Raw genomic sequence first — 20,366 nt, forward strand, 5'->3', positions numbered from 1 at the left:
TGACGTCCCTGGAAACCTTTCATGTGGATGAGATTTAATTTTCCTTCACCCACAGTCATAAATATCTTAATAGGTTTGTAGAATTTTGTGGGGTTTTGTTGTTGTTTTTTTTAAAAAAAAAAAAAAAGGAGTGTGCAAAATGTCTTCATTCCTTAATGGCAGGGCTGAATTCTTTCACTGACTCCAAGCCGAGCCCATGCTAGTTATGGTAAGTGTACAAATAGATCACTGTTTAGGCCGCCTTTACCGGGGCAGAGTCAGTCTGGCTGATTTTTTGTAATTACTTTTATATTTCACCTAGTTCCTGACTGCATTGCATTTTTTAAACACAGCAAACCACGACATCTATTAAGTAGAAAGCTGAGATTGACAAACTGCAGACTGAGCAAAATACGCATGACCTGATTTAGAATGAATTGATAGGTGTCACTGATCTCTATTATACATAGAGTGTGTGAGTTCCCTGTGATGTATTATTTATCCATAGGAGCTGCCTTTTTGTTTCATTAATAAACCTGTATATCGGAGATAAAACAGCACTGATGATTAGTTTGAGGCAGTGCAAAACGACATGGTATTTGCCTGCCATTGCTCAATTATTTCCCTCATTTTTTCCCTGAGTCTTTGCATGAATTATTAAGACCTGGGCTGTTTGTTTAAGGATCTAATTTTAGTGCCTGTGTCCAGCTGAATTCTGTTTTCTCCTCTAACGAAAGGAAAATAGTGTGAGAGTTTCTAATCTTGGTCTCAAATTTTAGATTTGCGCTGCACAGCGCAAGTTGTAAAGGTCACTCTGCTTTTGAACCACAGAGCAGAGACATTTGATGAGCCTAAAAATCCGTTTCGGTTATGCATCACATCGCCCCACAAATTAAAGCAGAGCTGCTTGGTTAAGTCAAGCGCAACTTGCATGTGCTTAGAGAGAAACAGATAAAAGGAGCAAGGATCCAATTTGAGCAATCCTACAGGAAACATCTTATCCAAAGTGAGGGTAATGATTGGGGATAACTTCTGGAAGTTGCTGTGAGTGACTGTCATTAATCTCCCAATGCTGAGCATTGCCCAGTCACCAGATACAGATGTCTTTGGTTTTCATGCCTCGTAATGCACACTCATTTACAATCAAATCATGCCACAACCTGCCCTGAATTCTTTGAAAAGGCGTATGGAGATAATGGGTAGAGATGACCTTATACATAAAATATGCTTTGCAGTTTTAAAATATGGACTGAAAGATAACATTTTGTTATCAATTAAAAATGATTTAGGACAATATTTAGATATATAGCTTGGAGGTATCCTTAAGTTTTTTGTGGCTTTTTGGTATTAAATGACTACCTCAAATATAAGTCCCCGACCAAGAGTCTTTGACTTGTTTGTTTAATATCTAGGGGAGGAAAATGATACGTTTTCAATGTCCACACTGCTTTGAGACAGTAGTGAGTGCCGTGCGGCCTGATAAGAAATCTCAGAGGGTTAAATCGGGCAGTGCCTGCAAGCGACAGTCTTGCAACAATCGAATTTAAATTAACTAGGGAAACGCAACACGGGAAAAAGGAAACGAATCAGAGCACACATCAAGAACGCCTTTTTCAGAACCAGGAACCCGCCGTGGCTGGTGAGAGTATAAATAAGTTCAAACATTTTCAAAATAGACAACTGGAAACCCTTTAAGGTCAACAAATCGGGGACTATTTGAACAAATCAGGCTAAATCCATTGTTTGTAACAGCCGAATACTGGAAATAATCTAAATGATCAATATTAGAAGAATAGATACACGATGCATTCATATAATGAAATGCCACTGACCACTAAAAAGAGTAAAAATCTATGGTGCTAATGTGGGAAGATGTACTAGATGATAAGGGGGGGGTAGGTTACAGAACACTGTGTATAGCATGGCCAATGAGAGAGAAAGGGGGGATGGAGAGAGAGAATTTGAGGCGATGGGGTGCATGTGTGTTGAATGTTTAGAGCTTGGTACACTCACTGGAATGTAAATCCCCCTGAGGGAAGGAATCTGGCCTGTCTTGTTCACCTACATCTCTACATCTGCTCCTGGCACATAACTCAGACTCAAAAACCATTGCGTGAGTGAGTGAGTGAGTGAGTGAGTGAGTAAGTGAATGAATATATGCAAGTAGAGGCATAATTTAAAAGGTATGGCAGGATACATACCAAATTCATAAGCAAGTGAGGCACAGGATTAGAGATAAGAGAGACTTGGGAAGTTTATGTTGATCCTCTGCACAGCTGGAGTATTTTTAGAATGAGTATTTTTCAGAGGCCTTTCAAAACATGATGAAACCACAAAATGGAAAGCCATGTTGTGTCTCCCGTTTGCTTTTTTTTTGAAGACGGTAGGACCTGTCACAAAGATCTTGCCCCCTTGCCTCCTTCTCCCAGCTCCCGTTAGAAAAGAGAGGGGGTGAGCACGTGAAGGCGACAGCTACAAGGAATGGGCTGCTGTCCTAAAGCAGGTGCTCCTGGACACCTGGAGGGCTGACCTTAGCGTGCGTGAGTTCTAACCCTGTGGAATGCTCAACGGCAAAAGACTCAAAGAAAGTCATCAAGGACAGCTCAACCAAGGTATCCAACCAGTGTGGAGAGAGAGGTGGGATGGGTGGACACATTAAAAAATGAAGAGAAAGAATATTAAAGGACTTTTGGTTTAAAATGGTGAGTTGAATCTACCTGTTCATCTTTTCTCCTTCTCAAAAATCCACTAAAATGACAGCAAAGGGATTAAAGAGTTATAAACTCACAAGGACAAAGAGAATGGGAGAGTGGATGATGACAGGGGGGAAATGGCAACCAAATTGGAAACCTGGAAGGTTGGATAACAAGTAGTAAGTGACTGAGGTTCCAGTGTTTTCCCAACAGCGTGGGTGGTAGGAAGTCAAGTGAAGCTAGTTCAAGCTCTGGGACGCTGGGAAGCTTCAAAACCAGGGGGTACCAGTTACTTCTGAAGTCAAGTGCAGAATTGGAGTGAAATCAGGAAAACTGTAAGGACTTCTTCCCCCACCTTCCTCCTACAGAAAGGAAAGTTACTATGGGCATGAGTTTACAGGGAGGGGGATGGGGAGAACCCTTTCTGATATTAGCAGGCACAGTGATGAAGAGATTCTCACCATGCTTTCTCTGCTCAGCTCCCAGTCTGGGCTACCTGGTCAATACTCACCTCCCTTCCGAGTAGGAGATTCCCTGTTTCCTCTCTGAAAAAACTGGTCTGTCCTAGAGTGGGGGGAAAAGATACTGACAATTGTGGGTCCTTTAATGGAACAGGCAAGTCATCATTTTTGCCCCACTCAGAAGTTTTCCCGTTAACATGATCAGTCCCAGACATAAAGCTTTGAATCTGTTTTCAGTGCCTCACTTCAAAATACAAATGGACATCCAATCATCATCATGTATTTGATTAAGACCTCTAAGATAAAATTCAGAAATGAAAACAAAGAGGGAAGAAAGAACTCTGAAGAAACAAAAACTGCGGCATGCAAGAAAAAAGTCAAAATGCTCAATGAAATATTTTCAGAGAGATACAGCATTCATTAATAAAATGCACAAAAAGGTAAGTCCAAAAAAAAAGGTAAATAGCTTTTGGAAATTAAAAGGTACGAGGTACAGTGCAGCAATGAAAAAATCAAAAGATAATTTGGGAGATGATGGTGCAAACTCTCCCAGAAAAAAGGAACAAAGGAAAAAGAGATGAACGCTGGAAAGAAAATATTAAGAAAATTAAAGATACAACATCCAAATAATAGGAGTTTTAGAAAACAACAAGAATAAAAAGTGGAAAATAACATGAGAAATTATTCAAGAAAATTTCCCGAAACTGAAGAACAGCAACTTCACGAAACCATTGGTTACCCAGCTCAGTCAGTGAGAAAAGTCCCACACCAAGTTATATCATCATAAAATTTCAGATCCTAAAAACTTTCCAGAGAGAGAGACTTTTTAAAAGATTTAAAAGCATGATCACACATCACAACAGCTATGCTGGGAATTGTAAAACAATACATTTCTTCAAAATGCTAATGCAAAAGTGTTTCTTTCCAACCAAGAATTTCATACCCAGCCAAATTACTGTTTTCAATTGTGAACGTTGGAATAAATATTCCTTCCAACTTGCAACATCTCAGAAATTGAAATCTCAGACCCCTTTTCCCCAGGGGAAAAAAATGAACTTTTTCTTTTTTTCTTTTTCTCCAGAGAAAAGGGGTCCATGGCTGTCTGGAAATGAACCCACCCAAAAGTCTGCTTTTAGGGAAGATGAAGCCTCGACATCATCATTCAAGCCCTGAACGTAGAAGTTAGAGGAGTGGGTACAGGATCTGCATTGTAGTCTTTGGTTCACTCTGGCAAATGCAGCCTCTACTGGTGAGATCCCATCCCATTCTGTCTCTTTCTTGAGTTTTTTTGGGGGAGGGGGGTTGTTGGTTTTTTTTGCACTGTGCCAGCCAATATGGATCTCTCTCCTTCCTGATCACCAATTGCTTTAGTTTATGATATACAATCAATGAGGCACTTTTTATTATACATGCCTTGCTCCTTTGGCATGTAGCTTTTTTAAGTTTCTCTCCTATGGATAAGCCTGTTCTTCCCAATGGGTTGAAGCCACCTGTAGACCAGAGAGTAAGCATGCTCACGGATTCACAGCTCCCTCACACCCTATTGGCCACCAAGTTCCTCCCGTCCCAACTCCTTGCTTCTCCCTACTGCTCTCACTTGGATTCCTACTGATCTTCAGTTCTCCAAGTCAGTTTCCCTCCTCTACAATCAGTCCCCCACACCGTTGCCTGAGAAAACATTCTAAAATGTCAATCTGACCATGACCTTTGACCCCACTTGAAACACCGTCATTGCTCTCTCAATGCCAGCAGAATAAATTCCAACATCCTTAACAAATCATGCAAGATGTGGCCCCAGATACCTTTGTTCCCTCCTCCACCCGGATCCACCTGAAACCTCTTAGAGCTATCTCACAGCCCCATAACTTTGCAAAAACCAGTGAGCCCTGCTCTGCGAAACTTTCCCTAGTCCCCCGCTCCCCACTTAGGTTATCTGTTCCCCCCACTGACACCTTTCCTCCATTAGAGCACTTACCATATATTTCACTACCTCTTGTTGTATGTCAGCTTCCCACACTCTAGTTCATTTCTGTCCCAAAATTGAGACAGCCTCTGTCCTTGGTAGATTATAAATATCTGGTGAAGGACCAGTGAATTCTCTTCTAGAACCTACTTCCTAGCAATTTTGTGGGAACAGACAATAAGTATTTAGCCAAATAAATTGAAATTTCTTTACATTTTGTTGGTTTTGCCTGCCCGGCATCTATTCCCTGGTTTCCTGGTGCTGATACTAGAATAATTCTTTTCCTTGAGGAAATACCTCCCTCTTGGTCTCAGCCATCTCTTCCTTGTCTTACCTACTCTTGAAAGCTGACTGTAAAACTTTTAGCAACGTTCTAAGCCATTTGACATTATGCAGATAGTTTGAATCCACCACAGTGGGAGTATTTACGTGGAAACATTCCCACAACTAAGTGGTAAATACCAGCTCACCCATAATCTCAGCCCATGTGATTTGACAGGACCCCACCCAGGGTGGGCACTCAGCTGAAGCCTGGCCACTCAGTGTAGGCCAAGCCTCCCAGGGCCACAGTGATTGGTTGACAGATGTGTGCATCACTTCTGCCTGACCAATGAGAATCTCTTCTAGGACTATTGCTGAAACTCCTGAAGGGAGGTGCTCCTGGCACTGAGATGCTGTCTCTAAAGGTGACAAATGACCCAGAACTGCTGGGTTACCAGGTGAAGAAAACCCATCCGAGAATGACATGGACATGGGGGAGGTGAAACTAAGTCCTGACACCATAGTTTGAGCCCTGGAGCCAGCAACGACTCAAGCCAATTCTCATTCCTAGACATTCCAGTTTTAGGTCGGTTTGCAGGGGTAGGTTTTGTCCTTTGCAATTGGACATATCCTCCCTGATTTACGGCCTAGTCCAGTTCACATGTGTGTGGAAGGCACCTCTTCAGGTGGTTTCCTTGTTCATATCCATGACCCTTCCCTGGGAACTGCCGCTAGACATGGCCCAGAGTCCCCAGCCCCTCCTGGCCACAGATGAACCTCTGTCTCCACAGTGTTTGAAAGTTTCGACTGGAGATGTTGGCGTTAAAGCACATTACTGGAAGCACTTGAGAGGAAAGGGCTGTAATCCTTGCTAAGCCCCCAGCAGCCCAGTGGCTGCCATGCCCATGGCTGCTTCCTTGATTTTATGAGAAACCCCAATAAATTCCTTATTTTGGCTTAAGCTCCTTACATCTGCTTTCTATTAGCCGCAATAAAAGAATCGTAACTCAGCCTTTCCCAATGGGCAGCAGACAGTTTTAGGTAGTATAGCGATGGTTTCCTTTAATAATTATGTATTTATTTTAATGTATGTTCAGGAAGATATAACTAATACATTGAAGGGATTCCATGGATATCCTTACTTAGGATGAAGCGAAGACAAGTATTTTTTAAATCTGTCAATATCAAGAAAAACATTTAATAAATACGCCCATCAGAGTTCTTGGCTGCAAGCAACAAGTCTGGTTAACTTAGTGCAAATGCAATTTATTGGCAGGAAATCAGGAAGTCCCCCAAACTGAGGGAACGTCTAGAAAAAAGGGCTGAAAAGTGAGTAGGAACCAAGGGAAATCACATCAGAGGAACCACTTCAAGGTCACTCCACAGGGACATTCTTGTTAAGACACTGCCCTTAATTAAGCACCGTGGCCACTGGTGCTACTGGACTTTGCTGTCATTAGGCTCATAACACTGTACCAATGCCTCTGCCACAGACACTTTCAAATGAAGAATCCCAGCCTCCCTCAAGAGTCAAGTGCAACAGTGCTTGATATGAGCCAGGCCAAGATGCCACTCCTATTCGCCGTGGGAAGGGGCAGGGAGGACTCACCAGTGGGGCTCAACCGTGACTGCCCTCTGGAGCCCTCTGGGCAAGTTTTGAGACACGCTGCTCTCCGGTCCCACCCCAGAGGTTCAGACGGGGCTGGTCTGGAAGAATCTGAGCATCAGGACCTTTGAAAGCTGCCCAGGGGTCTGGTTCTCTCGAACAGCCTCTGTTGAAAACCTCTGGGCAGGGCCGTCTGACCTCTACAGTGGACACGCCGGCTCGTTGTCGGGGACGTGGCCTTATCTGAACCCCTTTCCCGCATCGCTCACCTGATGTCCTTGGTGTCCTCACAGGCTCCGGAGCTAAGGCTGTTTTTAGCTCTTTCAATTATGCGATCTCCTTATCTTCATGCTATTGAGAACACCTTACCGTTTTCTTAAACAGCAGCTAAATGCATCTGCCTGTCATTCCGCTTCCATTCTCGGTGCTGCAGTGTCCCCCGTAGCTTATGGGGGCACATCAAGGGGCTGGTTACAAACAAGCAAACAAAAACCCGCCCGGTCAGCTCACGCTCCACTCGTGGCCTCGGTGGCTTGCCTGTGGCCTGGGCCTGGTTCGGGCGTTCACTCCAGCCCACAAAGGCTCCCGTCCTGAGCCGATGGGCCCTGGGAGCTGGCTCCTACCCCCTGCTCCCTCCCTGTCGGGGACACAGGCGCGCTGTTCCCTGGAGTGTGCGACTGTGGCCCGCAGTGAGAGCGGCCTGCAGAAAGCGTGCGGAAGGGATGAAGACGCCCGGTAACTGTCAGGAGTTCTTCACTTTGAACGAGACTAGGCATCTGCTCCTTGTGGTTGACAGTTGATGGCTTTTAGCTATAGAATGTCTGTAAAAATTACAAGAATTTGAACAATCTAGCTTCTGTCTTGCTCGCGTCGAGCACACCAGCAAAGGCAGTTTGGAAAAATCACATTGAGCCACAGCTGCGGTTACCCCCTTGGCTGCCTGGTACAATGAATGTGCATGTGTTTCTGCCCCCAGCCTGCCAGGGTCCAAGTCTCACGACGCAATTGGCCGACCGTCTCTGCTGCTTCTAACCCAGGATCGCTCTAACGCGGCATCACAGGCATTTGGGGGCAGGTAATTGTTTGTTGTGGAGGTTGTCCCGTGCGTTGGAGGATGTTTAGCAGAATCCCTGGCCTCTACCAACTAGATGCCAGCAGCGCCCACACCTCTGCCCAATCTTCACAACCAGAGTGTCTCCAGCCATTGCCAGCTGTGCCTTGGGATAGTGAGGGGACAGAACCACTCTCAGGTGAAAAGCACTGTTCTAGCTCTTACTGCATATTAGAGGCAGCCAAAGAGCTCGCTGCCTCGCCCCCGTCCTGGGGAATCGCCGGGGCTGAGCGTGGAGTGAGGTCTGCCCGGGGCCCTAAAGCACAGCCCGGGTCGAGACTCTCCGCCCTGAAGCAACGAGCCGAGCCCTGCTGCAGATATTTTTATAAGCAGCCTCTCCACTTAGCAACACATGAGCAACAACTACTAGGAGCAATATTAGCTGCAATGTCAAGTACTGTCTTGCGGAATTTGCAATTTAATGAGGTCATGACAGTTTAAGGGAAATGTACTGTTTTTCATATGCGAGTGAGTACATATGGAAAAATACCTAGAAAGGATATTTAAAAGGAATGAGAGAACATGAGTGTTGGTCCGCGAAAGGAGGGCACCGGAAGTTAATGGACAGATTGGAACCTGGGAAACTCAGGCATGAGTGTGCCTGAGACTTCGGAGAGGACAGCAGAGGCCCGGGGCACTGATTTTTTTGAAGCTTCTGGTATATTTTTAAATGTAAGAGGCTACAAAAATTATAGTATATGTTTAGCTTTTACCTTTTTAAAAATAACGGTGTAGTTATGATTCACACACCATAAAATTCACTGTTTCAAAATCAAATCCAGTGATTTTTAGAATATTTATAGACATGCGATAATCACTACTATCGCATTTCAGAATATCTTCATCACCCCAGAAAGAAACCCCATTCCTTGCAATCCCCTAGCACCTGGTAACCAATAATCTTTCTGTCTATACATTTGCCCACTCTGGACATTTCATATCAACAGAATCATGCGTTATATGGCACTTTTGTGTCTAGCTACCTCCACAGAGTCTGAGGCAGTGAAGCTTAGTACTTAAGAGACAGACTTTGGCATCAGACAGAACTCCAATCACATCAATTCCTTTACCCTCTAGCTGTAGGATCTTGCGTGGACACCAATGGTTGACAACCCAAAAGCATCCCCAGGGCCCTTCTCATCACCCAACTCTCATACCATAGAGGCTGGAAAGGTTACATGGGCATTGTCCTAAGGCCTCCAGTTTTGCCAGAAAGAGAAAAACGGAAGTCTCAGATTGCTCCTCGGGAAGATACCTCCTTCTGTAATGAGAGAGAGAAGTACTTGAAGAGAACGCAGTGCCATTGGTTTTCCACCCCTTTTTTCCTTTGAAGAATGTGTGAGGGCAGGAAGCGTGGCTGCCATGTTGTGATCATGAGGAAAAGGCCAAGAGGATCCCAGAAACACCAGCCAAGTTCTGATACTGTCGAGCTGCTGAACCAGTAGCAGCAACTGCCTTCTCACAGATTGGGATTTGTATGCATGAAAAATAAGCCCTCGGAGATCTAAGCTACAGTTACTTGGGTTTTGGTTACTTGGAGCATCAAGTATGCTTAACTGAGACAGACAGTCATTTTATTTCTGCGGACTAGTTCACAGCTCAGTGGGTATAGTTCCTGGACCTCTGAGCCAAAAATTTGTTACCATTTGTTGAATATAAGGAGTAGCTTCCTTTTGGGAGCGTCTCTTCCCTTTGGGGCACAAGGTCATGGGACTTATGCCTAGCTCTCCTTTAGCCAAGATATGGGCCTGTTAGTCACCTGTTCTCACCAGAAACCCCTTCCGGAAACTTGATTATTGAAATGGAAAGTTACTGGAATTCATTCCTTTCACTGGGAGAGGGACAAGGATTAAAATTCCCACCACGGGGCTCTTCCCACACTCATCCATGCGTGCATTCATTCCTTCATTCCAAAAACATATTTAGTAAGCACCTAACAAGTGCCAGTGTTAGAACATGGAACTGAAGGAAACAGAGAGATTAAGTCACATATACCCTGGGAAAGGGAGTTAGACTATCTAGCATTAGGTGGCAATGAGGCCCTGAAGAAAATAAAGAGAAAGGGACAGATGGTAAGAGGTGTGAGGAAAGAATGGCCTCTGTTTTACAGGGTGACCAGAGAGGACCTCACTAAGGAAGCTGTATTTGAGCAGAGAATATCTAGCAAGAGCAGGAGGCAAAGGCAAGCGAGAAGCAGCAGGCAGAGCAAGTGCAAAGGCCCTGAGGCAAGAGAATGGCCGGTGTGTCAGTAAGGAGGAAATCAGTGTGGCTGGAACAGAAGGATGGAGAGGAGCTGTAATCGGTGAGAAAGCCGGAGAGGTGACAGGAGCCAAAGCAAGTCATATCAAACCACTTACTAAGACCCGAGACATTCTTGAGGGAGTGACAGGATCCGGCTTAGTTTTATCACGATCGCTCTGGCTGCTGGGTGAAGTATAGACCGTCCACCCAGGGAGGAAGGGAGGAGGGCAGGGAGAGCAGTGAAGAAGCAATGGCAATATCTCAGGTGAGAAGTGGTCCATCTAGAGCCAGGGTTGGAACTGCGGGGCTTATGGGAAGCAGTCAAATTCCAGCTATGTTAAGAGGGGAGGGCTAACCAGATTTACCCAAGGGCCGGATGCGGGGCGCGAGAAACGGGAAAAGTCGAGGCTAATGCCAACGCGGTGGCCTGAGGCACTGGGCACATGGAGGTACCATTTGCCGAAGCGGAGAACCACAAGAAGGGCCAGGTTTTCGGTAGTCGGGGTGACAACAGACATTAAGATGACGGTCACTACCGTGGGTCCTGCTTTGTGGCATTCTGGATCTGTCTCTTGAAAAGCCTGGTCCCTCACCCTTCTCACTTATTCAGAACTCCCAACATCCTTCCAGTACATTCCTTTAGGCTTAAGTTAACCAGAATCAGTGGCTAGTCATTTCAACCAAAGCCCCTTCATTGATAAAATGGGCTAAACTGGCTTGTACGGATCAGCACAGGACACTAAACTCCACTCTTACCACGGGAACATGTGTTCTGAGCCGCAACCAACGAATGTGCCACACAACTTTCCGATGCCACCCATTGCCCCGGCGGAGGGTGACTTTCCTCTCCTGAGGGAGACAGCTCCTGACAGTACACGGTGTCAAATACGATTAAAACTTGATTGCTAATTCAAGTGCCATTGTGCTGGCCACGCTTGTCACGTAAAAGTGCACAATGCAGTTTAATCAAATTGATAGAACTCCCTTTGAAGATATTTTGTCACAGAGGCTCTCAAGAAAACTGTTCCCACCAGGCTCTCTGCCTGTGCGGTATTTTGTTAGTGACACATTTTCTAGCTAGTCCAGGGCCTAGCGAAGCATGTTTTGCAAAGAACGTTGGGATGGTGGGGGGAGAAGTGTTTAGATTTTTCTTTTCATTTCTCGTAATTAGGAAGACCTCCACCAACTGCCTGATGATGCAGTTCATCTGGGTCACGGCGAAACCAAATCAAAGCTGTTTCGCTTCAGAGTCATATGCGATCAAATAAATAACCCACGGAGGTTGACGAAGCTAGCTCGCAAATAGCTAATTATGAACACCAAGTCCAGACGTTCATCTGTTCAAAGAAATGCTTCTTTTCTTCTTGCCGGCGTCCAACAAGTGTTTTCAGCCTGGGACCCAAGGGAAGTGCAGGCTCACGTTCACTGACAGGACGATGGAGCTGGGTGCCCGTCGCTGGGCACCGCCAGGGCGGAACAGAAGTGGATGAGTGATGCCTTGGTGGCAATACTGACCAGCTCGGGGACAATATGCTACTACTGTGAGAAGCAGTACTCTTCTCATTGTGACAGGAAACCCCATTCAAATGGGCTTAAGGGGAAAAATGGAGATTAGCTGATTCAGGTTTTGAAAATGTTGAAGGTAGAGCCGGTTTGTACCCTCAAAAATCTCATCAGGACCTGGTACCTCTGTTTCTTGATGGAGCCACGATGGCATCACTGCTGTTCAAATCACCTGGTGGGACCATGGAGAAGAGACAGTTCTCCAGAGGGGAATTACATGCTGTTCCCAGGACAGAGAATTCACACTAGACAGAAAGGATCCAGTGCCCATATCCGCTATTCTAGGACTGTTGAGAGAATTCAGTAACACAATATTGGCCTAACCCCTGTGTCCGTTAAGAATTTTTTTGGTTTTAGGGTGATAAAAACATTTTTGTACAACACTGAGAATGCACTAAATGTCACTGAATTTAATTCCTTTAAAATGGTTAATTTTATGTTATGCGAATGTCATCTCAATTAAAAGAAAAAAAAGCATGCTTTGACTGCAAATAATAGAAAACCCTAAGCCAGTGGCTTAAAAAGTAGAGATTTGTTTGTCTTCAACAACAGGCAGTCCAGAGGTTGACAGGACAGGGCTGGCCAAAGAAGCCATCCAGGACTCACTTTCCTTCTTTCTGCTTGTCACCCTCAGCATGAAACATTGATCTTCATGGTCACAGGATAGCTGCCTATCTCCAGGCCTCGCATCTGTATTTCAGATGGAAAGAATGGGAAAGGCAAGGGACTACATGTCTCAGGAAAATAGCGGTTTTATAGAGAGGTCAGCTTCAGTCTTACTGACTGGACTGTGCCAGATGGCCGCCCCTGCTCGCATGCATTTTATCTGGACACAGTGCTGCTTGAGCAAAGTTGGGGTTCTGTGAGCAAGGGGGAAAAGACAACAGGTATTGCACCGACAACTAGCATCATCTTCCAAGTGCCTGGAACAAGGTGGGACTTCAATAGATGACAGTGGAGATGGAAGGAGCAGGTTTTGACATTGAAATTCTGAAAGCAAACGCTACAGTCCTCCTTGTCATTACCTCCTAAAGCTCTCTGGTTTTTCAGGTGTGAGTTTAAATCGGTTTGTTTTGAGTCTTAAATGCAAAATGCAAGCTGACTGAACAGCAGGAAATACAAAGTTAAAGAGACCGGGATGGGGGAGTGGGGATGTAGGACATCTGTAATACTGTCAAAAATAAATTAAATAAAATAAAAAGTTAGCCTGGCCGGGCGTGGCTCAGTGGTTGAGCGTCGACCTAGGAGATCGGGTTGCGGGCTGCAGCCGATCAATGACTCTCTCATCATTGATGTTTCTATCTCTCTCTCCCTCTCCCTTCCTCTCTCTGAAATCAATAAAGATATATTTAAAAAAAAAACAAAAAAGTTAAAGAGAGGAGTATTCCTCTTATACCAGTCATTGGCCTTTTTTCTTGGTTTTTGTTTTGATGGAGCCGAACCGAATCTGAAACTGCCCCCTACCCTAGCAAAATTTGGGTTGCAGGTTTACAGGACTCCAGATTTGCTGCCTTTAGGTTCCCCCAAAGAATAATTATTCGTAATATTCGTAAACAACTTTCTTTCTCAATCTTGATGCCTACCTGTAACTCATGTCTTCGCACAGTAAATTAACGTACTGAGAATGACTTCTCACTCAAGGTGCAATGAAAACATGAGAAATGGGTTTTAATAAAGAGGATTTGAAAGGGGAGCTGAGGGAGAGCAAGGAGGGACATGGTTCACCTCCAAACCCTGAAAGGACTCAGAGAACACATGCGGAGGCCCCGTAATTACTCCCATCGTGGCCCCTGTATCTGTGGCTTGTTGACGTTTAGCCAACTATAAAATATACTTGCTGCATGATCAAATGTCATTTACGTAAAGTATGAATTACAGTCTGGAAAGAAACTTCATTTCCTAATAGAAATATACTTCTGTTTTTCCTCATGCAAAATAATTAGTTTGCTTTTCAAAGTCAACTAATACAGAAAAACTGGAAATCCTCCTCACAGCCCCGCCCACAGGGAAACCTACTTGCTGTTTTGTATCTACCTACAGAACATACAACATGCACACATTTCTAAAGCCACAGTGAAACCACGTGGCACTGTGAGGGGCCGGGACGCGTCTTCTCTGCCCCTCACTTACCCTGCAGGCTCGGAAGAGCGCGCCGAGGGCCGAGGGTGAGAGCGCGCCGAGGGCCGAGGGAGGCGATGGCTAAGTGGCCGGCGGCCCACAGGTGGGCTAACTGCTGAAAGACCGGTCACGGCCTGTCCCTTTCCTCCGGCCTGTCCCTTTCCTCCCGCCCGCAGGCCCGCAGTCTTGGAGGCAGCACTCTTTGGCAAGTGCACCTTTTGGGGGGGGTCTGTACCCAGGGGGATGCACTCCTGCACCACATCCTCCAAAACACCATCAGCAGTAAAGCTGACATTTCCATCTCCATCTGTCGACTCTGCTACTTCGTACCCAACCCTTTCCCTGGATAAACTCCTGGAAGTGGTGGTGCTGGATCAAGGCACACGGACATGAAGGTGGGGGACTTATCGCCAGCTTTCCTTGCGGAAAGATTATATCCAGGGAGCCTGGATATAAGCGTCTACTTTCCCACCTTTATCAGCACTGGGCATTTTCTCAAGAATCTCTTCCATCTCTCTGAAATAAAAATGATAACCGATTTCATTCACAATTTGGTTATTACTGAGGGTGCATAATTTTTCCTAGGCTTACTAAATTGTTCTATGAATTGCCTGAAAAATTTAGTGGTTTTTTTTGTTTTTTTTTAATATATCTTTATTGATTTCAGAGAGAGAACAAGAGGGGAGAGAGAGAGCTAGAAACATCAATGATGAGAGAGTCATTGTTCGAGCCCGCAACCCGGGCATGTGCCCTGACCGGGAATCGAACCCCGATCGCCTGGATCCTAGGTCGAAGCTCAACCGCTGAGCCACGCCCGGCCAGGCGAAAAATTTAGTTTTATTGTCATAGCCAGTGAGTGACCTACATAGACATTTGCTCAATGTCAAACTTCAGCACAAATACCTCACCAGCCTTTCTCCCACTGCTCCTCCACTGCACTTATCCAAAGTTAAGTTCAGAGTGGCAATGGAAGCCATCTCTGGCTCTTTTGAGTGGAAAGGGAGTTGAGTAAAGGCTGTCTCGCGGTCACAGAATGCTCACAAGGGTCAGAAAACCAAGCTTGGAACGGCTCAGCCAGGAAGAATGCCCACCCTGGCACTGCAGAAATGCTCAAGGAGGTGCCCCTTCTGTTCTCGCACCCTGCAGCTTGCACCAGCTATATCCTGTGTGGGCTCTGGACACCCCCCAAACCCCTACAACAGCTGCTTCCAAAACCTGGGTGGGGCTCCCACTTCACTCACCAGCGTGGCTTGCAGGTGGCGCCTCCTTCTCGTTAGCAGGAATCTCAGGAGCCACGGTGGGCATGTGGCTGTGGCTGTGCCTGAGCTGCCAGGGAGGTTAGGAAGGTGAACCTTCTATGGTAGGTACCAGGGACTTAAACGGTGGAGAAGCTTCCATGCCTAGGAAGGGTGTGAATAGACCTGGCTTGTGTCACCACAAGTCCGGAAGACCTGATCTACATATTAGGGTACCCTTGGATTTTCAGAAGCTTCCACCTATTCCGCTGAAGTCAGGCAGCTCAGAGCCCCTCCCCACCCCCCGAGACACCCATCACCCACTTTAACCTGCTGACCCCTCTCTCTGAGGGGCTACCTCCCACTTCTGCCTGCCAAAACCCTGCTGGCCCCGGCTACTCTCCATTAAAAATGATGCTTAGAGTATATCGTAGTCCCGCCTTATCCACGGCATTGCTTTCCGCAGTTTCACTTACCCTCCCTCACTGCGGTCCAAAAGTATTAAGTGGAAAATTCCAGAAATAAACTATCCGTATGTTTACATTGCTCGCCATGCTCAGTAGCAGGATGAAACCTTGCAAATCCCGGTCCATCCCGCCGGGGACAGGAATCACCCCTTTATCCAGCCTCCCCACTCTGCAGATGCTCCCCACGCACCCCATGTTCCCACATTCCCCACGCACCCCACGCACCCCACGCTCCGCCCGTTAGCCGCCTAGCAGCCATCTCTATGGGACTGACTAGTGCGGTTGGAGGTGCTTGTGTTCAAGTGACACTTATTTTACTTAATAATGGCCCCAAAGCGCAAGACTGGTGGTGCTGGGCTGTGCCGAAGAGAAGCGTGAAGAGCTTCCTCTGTGTCAAAAAGCGAAAGTTCTCGACTTGCTAAGGCACTGCATTCTCTCAGGTCCCCACGAGAAGGGTGAGAACAGGGTAGTAAGGTGCTTCCAGAGAGACCAAATCCACATAACTTTTATCACAGTATATTGCTAACATTGTTCTGTTTTATTATTCGTTGCTGGTGATCTCTTTCTGCACCTAATTTATAAATTAAACTTGATCATAGGCATGTATGTGTCAGAAAAACAGTATATACAGGGCTCGGTGCCGGTTTCAGGCATCCACTGGGGGTCTTGAAACGCATCTGAGGAAGGGCTACTGTATCGCATGATCTGAGGTTTCAAACGGTCTCTGATTTTTAAAAAAGTGAAATAGTCTCTGCTTCTTTCTTGCTACATTTAGAAGGAGATATTAGCCCACTCTCATAGGGAGTAATCTCCCCGGGATGGAAGACGAACATCCTAAAACAGATATGATCCCAGGCTTCCTGGTGTTTACAATGTATATTTTTAAAGACTTTTTTTAAATTGGTTTTTAGAGGGAGAGGGAGAGAAGCATCGATGTGAGAGTGGAACTTCATGGGTTGCTTCCTGCCCGCCCCCCACTGGGGATGGAGCCACAGGCTTGGCATGTGCCCCGACCAGAAGCGAACCAGCGACCTTTCAGTGCACAGGACGTCTCCCAGCCAACTGAGCCACACCGGTCAGGGCTGCAATATGTATATTTTTAATGTTTCTTAATGAATGAGTAGAAAGTCTTCCTTAGCCTGGAATTCTTCCAACCGTCCCTCGCCACCATTCCTGTGCTGGAATGATGGGCCCTGTGGGGGGGAAATCACCCTGTGGTATTGATTGACGTCTTGACAAGCAATCATGTTTTGATAAGTACATTCAACTTGTTTGACTTTCTCTTTGCTACGCCGGATGGTGCCTCTCAGACACGGCGATCAGCCAGTTGTGTATCCCAAAGACTGAGCTTGAGAAAGGAGGGTGCAGTTCCAAGGGGTAGCAGTGGAGCCCCTGGAACAGGCAATCGGGCCCTTCCCAGGTGGGGAAGGGCTCCTGCACCCACCCTTGTCCTTGAGCCCATCACACTCTGGACCCCACAGCTGGGACCAGCGGCACCCTCTGTTACATGACGTGATTAGAAGAAACACCCACAAGAAATACGTCAAACATATAGCTACGGTTGTCCTTGGGGGGTCCAATGAATGGGATTTCTGTAATGCATTTGTGTTTTCTAAGTTTTTCTACTATATGCGTGCTTTTCGTGTTTAAATAATAGTTTATCCTGTTTCATCTACCTGACTACCCTCTTTCCTGTCTTCATCATCACCTGTGGAAGGTTCGCCCATCTTTCTGGACTCATCAGGTACTTCGCCTCCTTCAGGAACCTTCCCTAATATTCCACAGCTGGGTGATAGCTCCCCCTCCCCCTTTTCTTTCCTTTTCTTTCCCCTGTTCATCTCTTCCCACCTCACCCCGTAACACAGAGGACCTCCGGCCTATTCCCCTCTCTCTCCTCTGTCTGGCCGGGAATTACACTGAGTTGTGTGCTCACCCCATTCAGCTATCGCCTCTCTCCTCGTGAGCACCAACTCTATTTAACTTTTTTTTATTTCAAACCATGACCAGCACAGTAGTTTACACAAATCAGGCATCCAACAAATGCTCACAGAACAGAATTCTCTTTTTTTTTTAACCAGGGAAAGTTTACCTTATCAGAATAATGGTCCGTGCCCCTTTTCTCTAAGAAATTGAGTCAGCTTGGGCCTAGCCATGTTCTTGAGGGACCAGAGGCCTCGGGTTTTCACAAAATCCACTTACGGAGGTTCAGATGCTTCCCCACGCTCTCACAGACAGCAGGCGCTCCTCTCAGATACTTCTGTGACCATCTCCCAGGTGAGTTCTGTTGGGTGATTCCTGAGGGTGAGAAGTGGGAGATTATGCTTCTGAGGGTAGAAACACTGACAATTAAAAATGTCAAACTTGCCCTGGCTGGGTGGCCCCGTTGGTTGGAGGTCAATCCCCTGTAGGGGCGAGTACAGGAGGCAACCGGTGGATGTTTCTCTCTCTCTCCCTTCCTCTCTAAAAATCAATAAAAACATATACTCAGGTGAGGATTTTTTTAAAAATATAAAACTTCCTCTGTGACCTAGAGACCCCACAGAGATCCAGTCTACAAACCCACTATTGGGGACCAAAGGTACACCAGAAAAGGTATCTTCTGCAAGGTTGTTTGAAATATTTTAAAAATTGGATTCAACCTCCATCTCTGGAAAAATAAATGCAAGGATATTCATACAGACTGTGGAATGCTCTGCAGTGATGATATGAATGAGATACCTGTATGTGCAGTAAAATGGAAAGCTTGCCAGGACACATTGTTAACCAGAAAAATCAATATACCAATCCATGGGCTATGATTCCATAATGTAAAAGTAATAAAAACTAACAGTTTCTTTTAAACTACGAATATACATAGAAAATGTCCGAAATCTACACACTTACTTGTGAACAGTGACTACTTCTGGGGGAGGAAGAGGAGTTTTCAGGAAGGAATAAGGAGGGACCACCGTGTTTCTCTGTGTGTTAAAAATTATATGTTTATTGTTTGCATTTTTACGAAGGCATATGTTTCTATATTATATGTTTAATTGTAAAAATGAAAACGAATTGTAATTTCGGGACATTGTTAGAATTCCCAAACATGTTTAGTTGAAGGCTTTTGTAGAACACCATGGAAATCAATTTATTGTATTTTAAATAACTAAAATTCGCATGGCTGCATTATGTCCCTATTATATTAAGCTATAGCTCTACACTGTAACTGTTTAAGAAAAATGCCATGCAGTAAAATAAACAAAAAAACTCTTATGGATTAATTTATTTTTCTTTTCTGAAAACAGGGGAAAGTCATGATTTATTTCTAAAGCCAATGCCAAGAACACTAGCCTCTCATACAGTGTAGATTGAGGATCCCAAATCTAAAGAGAAAGGTAAAAAAAACCTAGAAAAGCTGGAACCAAAGAAAAGTAGACCATGATTATTGGCGATCTAAGACAATACAAGCTAAACAGACTGAAATCCTGAAAAACAAATTAAACAGACATCCTGGGAATTGTTTTAGGTAAAAATCAGTTTGGAAACCCCTGCAGGATCCCCCACCTAGACCACACTGCTTCTCTTTGTCTTTTCACAAAAGATCTTAGCAGACGGTATTAATATTTACAATAAATTTTCTTTGTGAAGTAACATATATAGAGAAACAATAGTGAAAAGACCTATGGGATTACAATAATTTAAACTTATGTCTTTGGCTTCTGTCGCGGCACAATACCTTGGGGGTTTTATACATATTGAAAGATTCAGGATCATGTTATACTTCTTAAAGTCGAATTTCACACATATAAGCTGAAAATAAAACAATGTCTGGGAGAAAATTTCATAACATGCTCTACAAGCATTGTATCAGAATTCATAGCCCTATAGTCATTTTTTTATTATTTTTACAAAAAGGAAGAAAATGTTAAATATACAACTAAAGATCGCCCTCTAGTGGGATGTAGTGTTTATACAAAATACTCAGAATTTGACCTATTCGCAGAAAAAATGTTGCATGCAGATTTGCTATCGATAAAACAGACTGTGCTTAGAATAGATTGCTTTAAATCACAGCATCCTTTTTTGTAAAGAGCCACTGCGTTTTTTAATGTTCTTTTCAGCTACTAAATTAAATGCAATTGCTTGCTCTTTAAAATACCTTTTTCTTCCCAGAGCCCATCAAGGCTTGAAACCACTTTTTCTGCTTCAAGGACCCTCCTTTGTTTAGAAAACTTTGAATAGGAACATAATTCCAGATGAATATAAGATGGGGACACAGCTGTCCCCCTTAAAAGTGTCTCTTCTGTGATGCAGACAATGATAAGGAATATTTCAGAAAAACTCCCAGGGCTGGTGAGCCTTATACAGTCATTAATCATAGCCTGTCCCTGTTTAACACACCGCACAAGCGGAGGGGAAAAGACTCTAAAGCCCTAGCAGGTTGAGAAGGTTTAACATCTGATTGAGAAGGTCAATGACAGGAGTTGCATCAAGACAAAGGTTCTCAAGGAAGCACAGAAACAATAAACTCCTGAAGTCCGAGGGCGCTTAGGGTTTATTTTACTCAATATCTCACCGTCACAATTTTTACCATATTAATATCCCATCTGCACAGTTTATTTGCTTAATGTTTGTCTTTAATTAGCATGACTTTTGTTTAAATAAAGGAACACCAAGACTGCCTACCTTAGA

The sequence above is a fragment of the Miniopterus schreibersii genome (genome assembly GCF_964146895.1).
Source record: "Miniopterus schreibersii genome assembly, chromosome: 10".
Classification (NCBI taxonomy): Eukaryota; Metazoa; Chordata; class Mammalia; order Chiroptera; family Miniopteridae; genus Miniopterus; species Miniopterus schreibersii.